The 18,465-nt window shown below is 37.6% G+C and overlaps 1 protein-coding gene and 1 long non-coding RNA gene across 8 annotated transcripts in view; one reads left to right on the plus strand and one right to left on the minus strand.

Moving 5' to 3' along the window:
* The window catches only part of lrrc4ca (leucine rich repeat containing 4C, genome duplicate a), a 217,652-nt gene extending 202,157 nt beyond the window's left edge, over positions 1-15,495 (minus strand). For 2 of the 7 annotated variants that reach the window (XR_015776970.1, XR_015776971.1), the window contains exons 1-3: positions 15,311-15,495; positions 9,393-9,463; positions 8,334-8,401 (exon numbers count right to left, since the gene is read on the minus strand). The gene's annotated coding sequence lies outside the window, so the exon portion shown is untranslated. Of the gene's footprint in view, positions 1-8,333; positions 9,168-9,392; positions 9,464-15,310 lie in introns of those variants that run through there. The other 5 variants (XM_088079981.1, XM_088079977.1, XM_088079979.1 and 2 more) reach the window with 4 other exon arrangements.
* Positions 15,496-16,174: 679 nt separating this feature from the next.
* Positions 16,175-18,465, plus strand: part of LOC148189158 (uncharacterized) — a 47,032-nt gene continuing 44,741 nt past the window's right edge. The window contains exon 1 of the long non-coding RNA XR_015776882.1: positions 16,175-16,423. This is a non-coding gene — a long non-coding RNA (uncharacterized LOC148189158). The remainder of the gene's footprint in view (positions 16,424-18,465) is intronic.

The following is an 18,465-nucleotide window of genomic DNA, read 5'->3' on the forward strand; positions in this document are numbered from 1 at the left end:
CATGCAGTCTGGCCACGCCTCCAAATAATATTATATTTTACTTACAAGTTAAAACTAGAATTACCGTCTTGCAGTTGTGTGGCTCTGTGAAGCAGTCACATTGTCGTTACAGTTTACATCCATGTCTGTCCAGACTCATATGTAGACATGACAGCTGACAGTGCTTCTAAAATGTCATCACTTCATCATTTTATTCTGTTAGACATTTGCATGAAATTATACAAAGCGTATAAATTGAGTTGTGGCATAAAACATGTTTTGTGAGGTAACTGTGACATTTGACCACCAAATTCCTATCAGTTCATCATAGTGTCAAAGTGGATGTTTATACCAAATTGAAGAAATTCCATTGAGACCTTGTCAAGGTATTGTGTTCACAAGAATGAGATGGACACAAGGTCACAATGACCTTGACCTTTGACCACTAAAATCGAATCCATTCATCACTGGTTCCAAGTGGAAGTTTATGCCCCATATCAGAAAACTCCCTCAAGGGATTCTTGAGAGATCACTTTCAGTCACAGCTGTTACCCACTTGCAAACACAACCACAAACAAAACTAATGCAACCACACAAAAATAAGACCTCTTTAAACTCTGCTTTAATCCTTGATATATAAAAATCACTACTTCCTTCATGTACCAACTATTGCCACATGATCACTGAAAGCTACAGAATAGCTATATATGAACATACACCAAACAAAAACTAAAATGCATCACTTTTGTTTTGCCCCATTTTTCCCAGCTGTTGCTAGCTGTGACCTGTGGCATGTTGGCCCACTCTCAGTCAATGGTTGTGCAAAGTTTCTGGATATTGGCAGGAACTGGAACAAGCTGTCAAACACGCCGATCTGAAGCATCCAAAACATGTTCAATGGGCGTTGTGTCTGGTGAGTATGCAGCCACGCAAAAACTGGAATGTTTTCAGCTTCCACAAATTGTGTCCAGATACTTGCAACATGGGGTTGTGCATTACCAGGCTGACGTCATAGTGGTGGATAAATGGTATGAAAATGGATCCAAGGATCACACAGTATCTCAGTGCATTCAAATTGCCATAAAAATGCATTTTCATTATCTGTGGCTTAAGCCAGACTATACCATAATCCCACCTCAACGTTAGGGCAACATTGGCGTGCGCAAACCAGTAGCTCAAAAGGGGCCAAACATGCTGTTTGTGTGTCATAAAACTGCACATTGAAGCACGGCCTTTAACTGTGATCAGCTCAACGCACACCTTTGCAGTCAATTATGCTGGACAATCTTGGAAAAGGAGAACTGCTTGCTACCACAGGTTTTTTTTTCCCCTTTCTTTTTCTTGGCAAGAGATAAGTACTTTATTTGCACAAAAAAGTCCTAAACCTTTGCTGTAAACCTGTGAAAAACAGGTGAAAAATGGGAGCAAAAACAAGTTCAGTGTAATTTGTATATGCCTGAGTGGCCCATTGCAACATATATGGGCTACTGAAAATTTAATTCTTAATTTCTGTATATCTGTGCTTCATGTCTTTGCACCTTGTTTTCCAGACGCTGATCCTTTCCTATTAGGAAACTGTCTTCTGCTTTTCAAGGGGATAAGAGTAGTTAATGTGATTGGACACTATGAAAGCCTGCCCAAACTTCATCTGCTGATAATATATTCCTCCCACTAATAATGTATTCATTCTGCGCCAGCCCCTTTATCCAGATTGTACCACACTCTGCCAAGATCATGGTCAACTCTGGTTTTCAAAATTGGATCGTCACATTCACTTAAACTCTCTCTCTCTCTGAGTTTGCGCTTGCTTTTAATCTTGACAATGAACCGTTGTAATAATGATTAAGTTATTCATTATTAAAAAGTCCATCTTTTTTTTTTATTGTCTACTTTGGCACTGCTCGGCAGATTTTTAAAGTACAGAAAAGCACTCAGTATGTCTGTAGGTAAACACTTGTGTTAGTTATAATGCAAATCATTAGACACTGTTCTTATTAAGAATTGTACAAGAACGTGGCTTTCTTTTAACAATGAAGCTTGCCATATACAAGCCCTGATGGATGTGTTTTTTCTTCTAAATCAACATGGAAATGAATGCCATAAGGAATCCTGATGGCCTTGCTCCTACTAAGCACACCTCTTGCTTTATCTGGCAATCTTAAGACACTTGTCGATTGCCATAGTAAGCTACATTTCTTTCTTTTTCTACACATTATTTTGTTTTCAAGGCTTGGTTGAGCACTCATCTCCAGAGCTTCTGTGTCTATCACCAACTGTCAAAAGTCAAACAAAAATTATAGGTTTGAGTATCTGATGACACTTTATTTATAGAAAATTCTGATATAAATGGCAGAAACATCCAACTGCCCTTTCTTCATTTATTTATTCATTTTTCCACACCATGCTCCATTTGCACCTTCTACACTTTTCTTCTGTCTTTTACAAATATCTTTATCATAAGGGAATGAGCTGTTACCCGTGTCATGTGATATCTCCCACTATGATGGTCACTATCTACCTGCAGCATTACACCAATTTAAATAGAGTTGTCAGTCTGCAGTCTCTGTGTAATTATGATGAAATACTAATTAGGGCAGACCTGACCTCTGCTGACATGCCCACGCTCTCAAATGTCTACTCCAGATGGCAGGAGGTACAAAGGATGCCTGGGGAAGAGACCTTTTTCAGGCTTGTCTGCATTAGCATAGGGAGGACCTGTCCTATTAGGTTAAGATTCTAAACATGTGTCATTTGGTTTATATTTCAAATTAGCATTTTTGCCAATGTGTGAAAAGATTATGTCTGTCAAAGCATGCTGAGGTAGAGGGTTGCAACAGAACTGGGATTGCAAAGTTACTTCAGAACCCAACAATGTTGCTGTAGGTGGGGTTGGCTCAGAGGTGAAAGATTATGGTCATGCTTATTGGAAACCAATCCTGACTGTCAGGAGGAAAACGGATGTGAACAAAAGTATAAACGTCCAGGTCTCAAGAATCAAACCCAGTCACAATATTCTGATTTTGCACCTGATGGACAAAATTCACAATTCACTGGCTATGAGTGCTCTTTGTCAGGTTAATGCAAATATGGGTGGTTTTAAGTATTTGAGCAAACAACTACTGTTGTACCAAATTTTGTGCAAGTCCATGGAGAAGATGTTGAGATATTTCACATGTAGGTTAAAAAACCCCCCAAAAAAAACAACATTTACTTGTTGGTGATGCTGAAGGAAAAGCCCAGGTATCATCAACAGCAGCAGAATTTACCCTCTATGAACCAACCAAAAGAGCTTGATAAGGTTCTGGCCAGGCGTTCTAAAAGTTTTTTAAGGCTGAGTGTCAATTTAGGGAGCCCTAAAGTTGCCACATTTGCAAGGCACCAGTAGTTCCCATCCAACTAGTAACTTTCTACAACTTGTCTTTCTTAAGCTGACAAACACTTGTGCTGCAGTTTGATACAGTAGCTAAGTAAAGTATTAAATGTAAGCTACTGAGCACATCGGGGGGCGCACAAAATGTTTAAGGGCAGCAGTTGTCCCATGGGGCATACTTTTATCAATGGTTTAGACCCAAGTTGTTGACCAACTGACATTGCAATCCTTAGAGCCATGCCACTTGCACGGCTAAAAAAGCGTCTGTAATCTAAATTCATCCCAAATAGGACCCCCATTAGTAATTGATGCAGGGAAGTAACCACTTTTAGTGTTCTGCCATTATCACGGTAGTCAGTAGATACAGAAACCTCAAAATATCTCGATTTAGTTATACAGTTACAATGATAGCTGGATACAATATGCATGAAATGACAAGCACAAAGATTGTGAGCGCTGTGTCGTGTCAATAAAAGATCCCTCCCCCAAGTACTCTGAACATCAACCACACTATATGACTTTGTGCAACTACATACAAAATTTGTTGAGATAGAATACAACATTACAAGAGTTGTCACCGTGTTGATATGAGCCTTTTATCTCAAGGTCCACAACTCTTAGAGAGATATATCAGTGCATAGAGGTTACATTTTCTCATTTTCGCCACCTTTTGGAGTGACAGAGGCATTCAAAGCTTCCAGTTTGTACTCCCCAAACTTCTCTGCACCTGTCCCACTCTGCAACTGCCACACTGGGGAGGGTAACATCATCAGCAAAGCATAGAAAAGAGGAGTGAGAAGGTCAGTTGTCTATTTTGCACTTTCTGCCTCCAGCTCCCTGACAGCCTGCGATACCTGCCACTTTACTGTTCAGCAGGGAGAGTGTAGTGCATAGATAAGCACTGAGATGTACACTGAGGAGACAGTTACTAAATGAGTTGCACACGTCATGAAACTCTAGTAGGATCAGGTCAAAAGTCTGCTGAGTGCTGTTATTACACATCCTCACCACTGATATGCAGTTTACCACATTATCAGTTTTATACTTTAAGATATCACTGTGAGCAATAAGGCAGCAAGAAATCACACACTTGTGAAAACATGAATCCTCATACTCACTAAACACACATCTTGTGAAAAAAGTTTTGTTGCAACTCAAACTTAGGAGAGGGTGATATGGAAAAGAATATTATTGTGATTAAAAAAAATTCATATTGGTCGATATCATAATAATATAATCCACCAAAAAAGTTGAATAATAATTTCTTTTAAGTTTAAAGCTGGTTGTTGCTCCTGTGTGAAAGTTGAAGAAACCAACTGTAGTGTCAACTATTGTTGTCAGAATATGACATTGTTTTCCGAACAACACAACATTTCACATATATGAGGTAGATTGAAACAGCTATATTGACAAAATGAAGTTATTAAATAAAACAATAAAAACTGACAAAGAAATCTTAATTGTGGTCAGCAGCAAAACTCTGTACAGATGGTTTAAATCTTTCGTGTGTGATAGTAACAATGGAAGCAGACCACAGTTGAGTTTTTTTTCCTTGTTTTGTTTTATAATTGTTATTGTTTTATCACCCAGTCCTACTCAAACTCATCTTATTTTTTATATTTTCAGAATTGCCATGATAGCATGTGAAGGAACGTGGCTCCAAAGTACACAGATGAGGCAAGAAACATCTGCATTCACATAATGATACATGTTTTTACCCGCAACTAGTGATTATTTCCATTGCTGATTAATCACCAATTACATTCTCAAATAGTTTATAAACTGCAAAAAAATTGTGAAAAAAAGCTCAGCACTATTTCCCCCAAGGTGACGTCATCAAATTGCATGTTTTATCCAACCAACTTTCAGAAACTCAAGAATATAAAACAAATTAAAGCAGCACATGGTCACCTTGGAGAGGCTCAACCTATGTAATGTTATTGCTGTTTTCCCAAAAATCTTAAAACTTCAAAGCAGTAATTAACACAGTGAGTGATTTATTTTATGACAGTGAACTAATTGATTAATTGACTACCTGTTTGGTAGCTCTCTTTTAAACAAATCCCCATCTGATGAAAACTTATATGAAAGAGAAAAAAAAGTATTCAATTAAGATATTTTTTCAACTGTAATATCTTCAGATGGACTCCTTGTTTAACTTTGACCTATCAATCCCATCATAGTGTAGCAATGCAATCAGGAAATTGTATTGCTGAGTATATTGTTATCATAAACCAGAATAGATCATGGCCTGTACCAGAAAAATAAGGCTTACGTTGGATTGATTGGTATGATTCTATAATTTGTCACCAAAATTACCATATGTGAATTCAAGTAAATCAGTTTAAAAAGGCGATAGATGTCTTTCCCATTGCACACCAGAGTTGGGTACGCAGCTTTCAACAAGTATGCCTTTTTTCTTTTTTTTTAAAAATATGTTTAAACTTTGCTTGGAGACAGATATTATTTTGTGGTGGCCATTAATTGTATCACATCAAAAAAGGGGTGAAATTTAGTGCATCCACTTGGATGTGATATTTCAATCACTACCGCTCAAAGCCAATCGGAGCTAGACCCGATAATACTTGCATAGTCGTTTGCCCCAGGAGTGAAAGCCGATTGTAACTTTCCCATTAAATACAAAAGCCAGATGTTCCTGAGTTTTAGTGGATTTTTGTCCAGTGGGAAAGGGGGTTAATTGGAGAGCTTGTTTTATTTCATTTTCATCTGTTTTAAATACTTATTTAAATGCATTTATTCTCTTAAAAAGGGCTTTGTACAACTATTCTGATAAGGGTTGATTAATGCATTTTACTTGATTAAAAAAGAGAATAAATTACTTGACATAGGTCTACATAAAAGAATTAAAGCAAAATCAGCATTTGATCAGTTATTGCAGCAAATTTATTTGAAGTACATGGTTTGTAGTTATCAGTGTTGTAAAATGAGTACACATCAGTAGACTCAGGTAAAAGCCAGCTGTGGCTCACTCCAGAGGTCCACCAGTGTGCTCCTGTTTCCCACTTGTTTTTGATGCTGTTCCTATTGTTTTCCTTGTTCAATATTATATGGCACATATGCTTGCTACTGAGACTAATGTTTTTTGGTGTGGGATTTGTGCTGGATTAAGCTTCAAAAGAATGGCTGACAGTCTATTGTTCAATGCTGGCATGCTCAGTTCCCCATAGGCCTGCTGGTTTAGTGCAGTTTGGGTTTCGTAAGAAGAAAATAGAACCAATATTATGCAATCCTGTATTATTCTGCTGTAGTGTGTAGAGTATGCAGTTGGAGACTTACTAGCTGATGGCTAAACAGTGCAAAATGAGAATAACAAGCCATGTGTGATGATTAAAACATTGCGCTCGCTGTAACCATCATTCATTCAGGCAGACATAGTGTTGTTTACCACAATGACATGCAACAAGCATCCTTTCATAATGAATGGCGAGTGAATGAAATCAAATTCGGATCACTTTTTCAAGTGATCCTGTCTTGATGGAGGGACTTTATCAATTGAACTAATTGAAGTATGTTTGCTCTGATTCTGATGACGCATATAATTTCATTATGCATGGGTGAATGCTTTTTCTAATATCTTAATCAGCAGCAATTACCAGCCTTTCATCATCACCTCACTGCTTCAAGAATCACAAGTGGCATCAAGGGTTGCGCACACATGGCTCATCACAACATGCTCTCTCAGGGGCACAGCACTTGTCCAGCATCTCAGAGGCCCTGATTGCATACGAACAGATGATGGTGTAATCTAAATGCATGTGCCATGCTCCTTCTTATCTCAACAGGCCTGTGGGTGACAGAGGAGTGTGATTGTGGTAAATAGAAACCGCCCACCACCAGTGCTCCAGTCCTCTAGGACGCAGGCCAGTGTAGGGTGCACTTGATTCTCAGTGCAGTACTTTACAATTATGGTAATGTGTAATTACAGTTGATATAGTTAAGTTAGGTTAGACGAGACTGAGCAAGAGGCAGGGACGTGTGATTGATGTCTTGTTGACTGATATGGATCGCATCGCTTTTTCATGAAACTAATAAGACAAAAAAGAGGCAGTGTTTTCCAGCAGAGACAATGTTCATCTCTCTGAGGGACGAGCAGTAATTTATTTTGTAAGCTGAGCAGTTAATCTTTCACACAGAGGTCCAAGCATTCACACAGCAAGTGTTCAAACTATTTGGCTTTTACGACCAACATCAATACATACCCCAAGCCTAGAGTTGTATTCAGTGATAATATTTAACACGCTGAATAACCTGAGATATTCAGATACACTTTGATCTGTACTATATTAAACTGCTGTGTGTGTGTGTGTGTGTGTGTGTGTGTGTGCTCCACCATGTACAGCTGCAGCAGTGTAGGAATACTATTCAACAAGCCTTGTGCAGCCACAATCAGCAGAGAACTCTGAAGGACAAGCTGTTTCCTCCACATATGTGGACATCCACTGTTTGACACAGGCTCCCAGACCCAGTGTAATGAATTATGCTGATGTCCAAACAGGGTAAATCATGTCATTCCTGACAGGTAGTGTGATTACTCTCGCAGAAGGGAGCGGTAGCTAAGCAACGGAATTACAAAAAGTTGATTTTGGTGAAGAAGCCTTGCCATGGATCAGTTAACCTGTCAAGTCTATGTTGGTACATTTGTAAGGAATCAATCCTTGCAGTTAAGGGAAGGACAACAGAAAGTAATTTATTGTTAATAAAAATTCAATCAATAAAATATGTTAATAGTAGTCTGTAGGAAGAGCACAAGACAAAATCATGTGGGCTACAAAAAAATGGTGTTGCATATTCATATTTATATTGTAATATTGACCTTGTCAAGTGTCCATTGCTTTAAATATTTAATAACACTCAGACTGCACACTGTTTTATGCTGATATAGAGGTGTAAGTGCAAAAAACCCATAGAGGTCTGCACAACAGCCAGAAAGAGTGTATCAAAGTTAGAAAGTCGTATTACTCACCACTGTGTGTCACATCTTAGTCCTGGCTGTCCCTCTGGAGGAATGCACAAGATTCGCCAGCAGTGGAGCTGAAGAAAAAAATATATTTTTTACTGTTTTCTTCCTCTTGTAAAGCAAAATTACTTATAATCTTCTGCTTTGCTTGTCTTTGTTTTCTCCTCACATTGACCAAAAAAACTCAATAGCCATACAGGAACAGAAAAATTAAGGAAAGCTGGGGCCTATTTGGAGCACAACTTCTCGCATGTACTTGTGAATGCCAATAACTCCCCTGACTTCTTTCCACTGGATGAGACGCAGAGCTGTGATGAAACCCCTGGAGATCACAGAGGAGTACTCAGGAGATTCTCATAATGTGCAGAACGCCTTGAGTCTTCTGCAGGTACCAACATCTGACCTGTAGAGAAACCGGCACTGATTCTCATTTAAGCCATGCTTTCCCTTGGCAAGAATACCCGTTTAAATCAAGACACAGGAAAGGGTAATAGATGATCTGAAGAGTATCAGGAGGAAAAGGGAACTGATATGCTGCAAGGCAAAGCTGGAAAAGCAAACATAGTATTCCAGGGATCATATTGCTGGTGGCATTGGAGGGGTGTTGTGCTCCCGGTGTGTATTCCTTTTGCCTCCGCCTCTTCGTGCCCACCTTGTCTCCAGCTGTGGAGGAGGCACTGAGTGATAGAGCTGTGCTGCTGCTGCTGCCGCTGCCGCTCCCGCTGCTGCGTCCTTCCTGCTACAGCAGCAGTCTCTGCTCAAATAAATGCCCGGTCTGTCACAGTTCTCTGCTGCAATGCATTAGATTCATCCTTCCTCTCTCATACACTCCCTCTCTCTTTCTGCCCTCCTCCCTCCTTGCTCACTCTCCTTCGCTCACTTGCACTCAGTCACACGTGAGGAGACAGAGTGGGAGCCTGGAATACAAATAGGCTGTCTTCCTTAAAGACGTGATTGTGCTCCCAGAGTTTGATGATTTTTTTTTTTTTTAAGCCAAAGTGAAAGAGGTGGATGGAGCTGATGTGATCTCTAGATCTCTGACTCGCTGTCTTTGATCTGCCTTACCTCCAATTGACTGAGCTGTCTGTGAATGCTGGCTGTGAATGCTGGCTGTGACTCCAGACTGCAGAATTATTCTATCAAGAAGAAAGAGACAAAGAAAAATTTAGAAGGAGTTTCAGAGAGAACAGCAGTTGAGAAATCCTGTTTCATTCTGGCTCTGTGTATGGTGCCACTAGGTTTGAGATAGTGGCATCTCTGTCCTTGCTGGGGGGAAAAAATGAAATACAAAACACAGCCATAACCAAAGCACACTGAAAAGCCACATTCAATTAATATTTAATCTGAGAAATGGACTTGGAAAAAATGGATGGAACCCATATTCCATTTTCATAAAAATAGAATGCGGCAAAAGAAACATAACAGACATCTTTGAAATATATATATATATATATATATATATATATATATATTTCCAATTTAGATAATACACATTTTAATCGAAATATATTACCTAAGAGCAATGCTTTATTTAAAAATTGTAGCCTGTTAAATGTTGACGTTTGATGCTTTAATCTGTTTTAAATCATAGCAAATAAAAAAACAATCCTTTGCAACTTGAAGAGCTCACAATGAGTAATGACATTTGTTTATTATTATTTTTGACATTTTGCACACATGTTCAATGAATTGAACAAATAACTGCCAGATGTGTCAATACAAAGATTTCCGAAACACTCATTTATTTGTTGTGGCAAGCCACAATATCAGCATTTGCCATCACATATTGATTTTCTCTTTTTTTGAAGGAGACAAATCATTCATTAGGAGCACTGCTGATATATATATATATATATATATATATATATATATATATATATATATATATATATATATATATGCCATTGGATTATTCAGAGCACCTACCCATTATTATTTTTTGTTAGCAGCAGCTCTGACTGTGACTTGGGGAAAGGGTGTAATGGAAGTGTAGATAATGGGGGTGTAAATCACTGCTTTCATCACAATACCATATTTTATTGATGCTTTGAACAACGATATGATATTTGCTGATATCAGTCTGCCACGATGTGATTTCGGTTCAATTCGATATAGGGGCCCGGATTGATATGAAGTGATACTATATGCTCATTTAACACAGTCAGTTACAAAGGAAACTGCCACCCCTTTTTTCATTTTGGCCAAAACAGATAAAAACAACATCTAAATAATTGGATATGATTAAAACTGGTTCACTATGTTTAAAATTGCTTTCTGGAAAAATGTCTTCATTTTAGCTCAAAACGTGATCTTTTTTCCTAAAACTTCAGGGCTATCTGACTTGAAGACAAACTTCCCTCAACATGCTTAAAATGTGGATTGACAACAAGTTTTTTAATAAAAGTATAAAATCTATTCATTAGCATCAGCATGGCATTTTACATTGCATAAATTATCTTAGCGGACATTTCCTCTACTCATAACTTAACCAATTTACGTGTATCGTTTATACTTTCTTTTTCTCACCACTGGTTTAAATCACTGCATCTCCTGACAGAACTGCACAAATCAATTTCAGCCTGAATGCGGGTTTTTTCATCACTAACATTCACTAAAATTGTTGAAACAGAGGAGCTAATGTTGCTGTAGCAAGAAGTTGGCAAAGTGAGATGTCTGGCTTGTCCGTCGTGTTTCCTGAGTATGGCTTTTGTTTACATATGGCATGTGCTTTGTCTGTTAACCCCAAGTTTCTTCAAAAGCAAACTGATTTATTCCCAAGTAAATAACATTCCCCATTATCTTTCTCTTGGCTGCTTGCCATCATCTGCCTGACACCGCGTAACAGTGACACAGAATTTCAAAATAATGGTGCATCTGAAAGAAGACCATATGGATCGATGTTTTCAATTTGCATAGATGACACATGAACATTGCTCATTTAATCGATATATCAATGCGGATAGTTGGATTGTAACACCAAGTGGAAATGTCATCATATTAAGTCATGACAGCAGAGAGCAAAGGTGGTTGCATATATTAGTGCATTCTGGAAATTTTCTAGAGAGGTGATGTCACGTTCCTATCATGGGATATGGATGACAGCGATGAGGTAGTCATAGTGGTGAGAGCTATTCATGTCATTGTTATAGCCAGGATTACTAACAAAAGGTGTTATTTACCACTAAATGTTTACCTATCATGAAATTATGGGCAGAGTTGGAGCAAAAGTTGCATGCTTGAACAAATTTAAATTAGGGCAGTTACCTTGAAAATTGGATTTACGCTGATGTGACCAATCTGTTTTTGTTTTTGCTTCGCAGACACTTTTGTATTACTAAGTGCCAAGTGAAACACATTAGGTCTTAATTACCAATGTGGCATCAATGCCCACACTGGAAGTAACTTGTCATTGCAGTTAAAGTACAAACTTGACAAATAATTTAAGCCATGGATGTGTTGCTTGTTTACATTAGATGTATTTAAAAAAAGAAAAAAAGAAATCATACCGGAGAGGCAGCATGCCCCAAACCGAGGTGCTTCTATTGGCAAACCTGCATGAAATGCAGACATCGCTAAAGTTATTAGATACACCTAAGCTTGACAAGTGAGCATGTCTGTAAGAAAGGAGAGAAAAGAGCAGACTCCCCTGAACAGTTTACAACCTACAGCACTGGACTAAGCACCAGTTTAGCACACGCCTTTAGTGCTTGAGTCACTCTCGTTACATTGTTATCTGATGGCTCTGCCTGCCAGCCGATTCTACTGGGCTTTGTTTGCCTTATCCTGCCTACCCACTGCAGACTGGACGCCTGACTGACGATCTAGTAAAGTGCCTGTTAACTTTACCTCGACTGATGGATCTGCTCTTGGGCCTGAGTCCTGCCTTACCGAATCACAGACAGATGGATACAATTAAATTCCCGCTGTAGACTCGAAACGTTGAGCAACCATTTGTGGAATAGCTATCTCACCGTGTGTGTGTCAAGGAGAGGCTGTGATTTAAGGAAGCACTTGAGATCTAGTAGTCTGTATAACATGGTTCAGCAAGAGTCACAGCAATGCCTTGCACATGCAGATCAAAGTGCACAAAACACACAAAATATTTACCATAATACTATTAGGGAAAATACTATATCCCATGCTATAAGCTGCTGATATTCTGCACTCAAAATCCTATACAGCAGTTTGTTTTCCACCCTAAACTTCTATTCCCCAACTAGTTTGCATTCTCTCCTTTTATCAAAGTAATACAGGATAAACATAGAATATAAATAAGAAACAGCAATTTCCAGTTCTCTCAATTATTTTTTTATGAATAATGTGCAACACACCCAGTAGATTGATCCTTTAACTAGCCAAGTCTGCAAATGCAAAAAGGATACCAACGGAGGATGTAAGTGCCTCTCAGCTCAAACATTAACATTCATGTGTGGTATCTTGTACAAGGCAGCTCCTGTGTAATAGCTGTAACAAGCTTAAAGGACTATTTCAGATCCAAGTTGAGAAACCGATAGAAGCAAAGCAGAAATTACAGACAACAGAGGTCAGAAGCCTCAAGTCAGGTTAAGAATAGCCTCCAGATGCTGTTTTTATGTGCAACTTCAATTCCATCTGCAGAGGGCACGGATGATTTGGTCATCACTGACCATCTTTATTTCCGATTATGTTAACCTCTTGAACACATCTTTAAAAACAATATATTGAAGGGATGTGAGACGGTAGAACAGAGAGGGAAACAGGCACTATATAAGATATATATAAGACAGAGTACAAGATAGGTCAGTTGCTTTTGATAGTGTGACTTAATTTCTGTATTAATGTGTTTATTTGTTCTGTAATGCTTATTATAGCATTTATTCAAATTGATCTGTTCTTGTTTAGTTTTAATTCTTTACTGATAAAGGTGTGTATGGTGAATATTGGGGCAGAAATTGGGAATATTCATGTTTAAATTATAGCGTGCTGCTGTTGTACCTAAAGATACGCCTTGTTTCATGAGCTTTATGAGCCTTTCATGAACATATGCAAGTTGCCTATCTCTCTCTTGCCTCAACCATCAACTCTTCAGTTTACAGGTGACCAGATTTTAAATGAGACAGTGTCAAAGATCTGATTAAATGTATCTTAAAAATTCATGAGGAAAAAGGTATAAACAGATGGCTGTTTTATATTTGCATTGTGGGCTAGATCAGTATCAAAGGCTATGTCATAATTTTCATTTTTATGCCAGAGGCAAAAAGAGGAAAAATTGTCCTTTAGATTTTTTTTTGTTTACTTTCTCTCTGCACAAAAACCTAAAAATAAAGAAGGGAAATAGAAAGCAAAATGCTAAGGACAATCCAAGACCACATGTTCATCATCAGGATGAACATGTGGTTCATCAGGGTTGAAACACTTTCTTTTTTTCAGTGCTTTTTATAGGTAGTATTCTATATAGCAGCATGCACACTATCTGCAGTAATAATCAATATTAGTTGGTTTATTGATTTGTCAGTTTTCACAGGCTGTTACTTCACCCTAACCCTCTCATTAGTTCTGTTCTCAAATCTCAAAACAAGCTTAGAGTCTTTTCATTCCCGTGTGAATCACCAGAAATATTACGGTACTGTAAACATTTTGATACAGATGACCTTTTCAAACCCCTTATTGCGTCAGTGTACAGCTGCCAACCAAGAGTGTGTGATGCTACATCAATGCAACACCTACACTGGTCTCAAAGCAGTAACAAGGGGCTTTGAGTTTTGGCTTTAGGGACTTAAAAAGAGGAAATTTACAGTATATGAAATTACATTTACAGTAATGTAATTTCCTTGTCATCAATGCTGTTTTTTGGTGGGGTTTTTTTTTGTTTTGTTTTTTTGCTTTAGAGTCAGATATGTTGGCAAATTGTTAACTTTGTTAAAAAGTGCTCCAATTATCATTCAAGTGTCCTTGCAACATAGAGTATGGATTTACTATAGTATTGTCATTAAGTGCAGTTTTCAGGTAGTTATACTTTGTTTTAGTATTTCCATTTTCTGGCACTTTTTGATTGTACTTCACTACATTTCAGAGGCAAATATTGTACTTCTAATTTTACTGCAGATTTTGATTTCTGTAGTGACTTGTTTCTTTGGAGATTCTCATTAATAAAATAAAATCATCATAAAGTGTGATTTATTATTATAGATCAACATAAAATTGTATTTATCCACAGAAGGAAATTCAAAAGCTACCCATTGGTATATAAATTAATTCAAATCAGCTCCATCTTTGCCAGCCTCTTCAATAAAGTGATATGCACATTAGTGCATCAATATTATGATCCAATGAGAATACCAAATACATTACTTTGAAATAAGTCAATTTGCATTATAGGCACAATATTTACTTTTGTACTTTAAGTAAATTTTTGATTGTAATATTTTTGAACTTTTACTGATGTAAACAATTGGACTCATAACTATTACTTGCAACAGAGTATTTTTAAAGTTCTGTAAAAATGTACCCAAATAACCGTAAATAGAAATGTCAGACAGTAGTATATGATGATGATGATGATGGTGATTGTAATGATACCATATTATAGAACTATTAAAAAAACACATATCTGTCCATTGTCCAAACCAACAAAACATTCAATTTCTATAGATGGCAGAGGGCACTTTGCAGCCCTACATATTACCCCATAACTGCCTTTCCTTAGTGTAGCCTTACTTGAATTAACCAAAGAGCACAAAAACCCAAAAGAAAACGCACATGACTTAAAAAAGGCCTGCAACCAGCAATATTCAATTAGCCTTCTAAAATGCCAAATGAAGCATCACCATGTCAGCCAACACAGAGAGTACACAATATATACTTACAAGCTGCCCAGTAAGCTACAGTCCACAAAGCCGTAGAGTGACACACAGAGGGGCCTGCGCTGTTTTCATAAGCAGCATTGCACAATGCTATTGTATACTAACAACACAGTGGTTGTCGACGTTTCTTGTTTTACTCACCTGCACTCACAAGTCCTTAATTTGCTGGGAGAACAACTTCTCTGCTCCTTTAGTGCCTGTGCGTGACAAAGTACCCGGTCCACGCTGCCTCCCTGTCCCACAGCACTCAAAGTTTCCTTACATGACACTGTAACGGACCGTGTTAAAATGGCTGACAGGCATTTCACGCACCTCACTGACGTGAACATCTGGGGATCCACCAGGAGCATTCAAGCCACACCCAAAGCCACACCCACACCTCTTGGCACCAACAGCTTGGGTGCGTTTGATTTGAGTCACTTGCCCTCTGGCTGGGTGGTGCAGAGATATTAATAACCCCCAAAATAACTAAATTAAATATTAATAGTAACAATAATAATACTTATCATTATTATTATTATTATTATTATTATTATTATTATTATTATTATTATTATTATTATTATTATTGTTGTTGTTGTTGTTGTTGTTGTTGTTGTTGTTGCTGTTGTTTTTGTTTTTGTTGTTATTTATTATTATTTATTCTTACTAATCCCGAGGTTAGCTCCTTTAATTTAAAATGCTCACACAGGTTATCAGGACATTTTTATGTGACCTTTTTATTTTACTCTCTCAATAACAAGTTCAAAATACGTTTTATGATAACAATAATAACAATGATAATGATGATGATGATAATAACAATAATAATAATAGTATATTATTATTATTATGATATTTATTATTATTATTATTATTATTATTATTAGTAGTAGTAGTAGTAGTAGTAGTAGTAGTGGTAGTGGTAGTATTTCTTTCTTTCTTTCTTTCTTTAAAGCAGCACTGGGGAGCATGCCTAGCGACACAAATCAAACACACCCCCTGATGTAGCTATGTGCATGCTGGGAGCGGCTAGCATGCCAAATGCTAAATTGCTAATTGTGGGAGGCCTTTCTTGTTGTGTTGGATTATTATTCTCTATCACAGGTGTTACTGCCAAGCCCCTTTCAGTTTAACGTGTTGGAAAAGTTCGAGGAGCGCAGTGTGACCGAGAGGCTGAGTGGACTGGTTATATTTAAACAAACGAGCAGAGAAGTTCAAACTGAAGCAAATGGAGGACTTGTGGGGCAATTCACAGGATTTGTGTTCAGACGGGTGAGTACAACAACACACGAAATGTGACGCTTCTAACTGTCCAGAGAAAAATGTCTGCATGATGTTTTGTTCTGTTGTGGGTTTTTTTTCTATAGAAAGTGGAAGGCTGAGTCATTTCTGTGGTCTAATAATGCCTCTTGCACCTGCCATCCGATATTTTAGTTCTTGTGTATCATTTTTAATTAATGTCTCAATGTAGTCCTTTTGCTGGTTAAATTGGGGTGAGGCTGTTGTATTGATAGTCTGTTGTATGCACAGCAGGCTGCAAAGTGCCTTCAAGGAAATTATTTATTGTTGGTTTGGACATAAGGGCTGTGAGGTGTGATGTTTGTAGACTACATTGACATGTAAATGCACTGCATTACACAGCTTGTTTTTTTTTTTGTTTTTTTTTCCTTTTTTTTCTTTACCCTTCAGCTTCCTTTAACTGCAGCTGCTTATTTTGCTTCTTTCTCTTGCTGAATTCTCACACGATTCATCACGGCTTTTGTTTTTGCTCTGTAATTAATGAGACTTGAAATGTAGAGAACTTGAAACAGATAATACAGATTTTAAGGACACAAACAAATGACTATGTTACAGTAAAAAGAATAAATGTAATTTGTAAACTCCGCCCTGCTATTTGCTAAATTGTGAGGCAGATTATCATTGTTGTTGGTCCAATTAATTACCATATTCGGAGTGTCTGTTCTTCCGAGACTGATACTGCTTACTATTTTATCTTTAATGTTGGTTTACATGACAGAGATATGAGAAGCAAAGAAAGAACTTCAATTTAAAATTAGAAAACGTTGTTCAGTGCTCAGGCAGCAGCTTATCATTACCAGAATAGATCCAATATTTTTACCATCTCTGCCTTGTTTTGCATCTTTCTCCACCTGGATAATGTGCCCACATCCTTTTTACTCTGTGCATGTGCACAAAATTCTCTTTTTTGGAGAAAATACATAATAACATGCAGTATTTTTATTGTTATTTTATCTTATTTTCTTTGTCTTCAATGTATAATTCTTCAATTCTTCAAATAAGGATTAAGGAATACCTTATTGTGTTGAGGCTCTTTCTCTCCCTTTTCAGTCCTGACCATTTCACATTTACAACAGCCATTTGTATTAATAATAACTTGAGAATGAATTATTGAGGTTAATATTATGCAAGTAGGGTCTTTAACTGGAATTAGTTTTTTTTTTGCTGTTGGACTCTTTGTGATTCGCCCTTGGAAATAACATCATCTAAATACCTCAGGTGTAAAATGTAAATTGAAACTTTATATCACTGAGGCACATCTGTTACAGCTTGACATTTATTCCTGAACCCGACCTGGACCCACATTTATCAGAACCGCTCCAAGGAATCACATCAGAAGTTTGACTCAGGCTAAGAATAATCCCATCTTCCTTTGAGAATCTACGGCATCAGAATTTCAGAGTTCTGAGAGCAGAGGCCTATACACAGTAGGATTTGGGGTTAGTGAGTTAACTTTCAGGGTTACAATGGTGGTTCACTTCTTACTTGGTGTAAATCGCCATGGTTACTTATGCTGCACACCTAACCTGCTCCGGAGCAGGTAATGTTCAAGATTGCAGGTCAACGCACATAAAAGCACCACCTACTCAGAGACCAGCAAAGCGCTGTGGCTTTCCCTGATGATTTTTTGAAAGATATAGATTCTGGTGAAAGACTTATCTATGCCAGCCTCTTGAGCCATTTTATTGTGCTTTTGTACACTGATGTGATCCTACAGCAGAGACTGATTGTAGCACTAAAGCCTTGTACTTACAAGATATGGTTTTCTATTTATTTATTTTATTTGCTCTGGAGGCCTTTGACACTGCCAGGGTTGCAACTGAATGAATAAGACTAAAACTGTTATACTCGTCATATAATAGTCTAAATATGAGCAACACCTTGATTTAATTACATGCACAAATGTAATTATAATCAGATCTACTCATACGCTATTGATTGGGCAATGACATGAAAAGCCTGTTAACTTATGCATTCCTACAGTCTGTGTTTCTTTCCAGCTGTCCTTCCTGCAT

Source organism: Plectropomus leopardus, chromosome 7 (assembly GCF_026936395.1).
Source record: "Plectropomus leopardus strain MGB_pleo_1.0 chromosome 7, ASM2693639v1, whole genome shotgun sequence".
NCBI lineage: Eukaryota > Metazoa > Chordata > Actinopteri > Perciformes > Serranidae > Plectropomus > Plectropomus leopardus.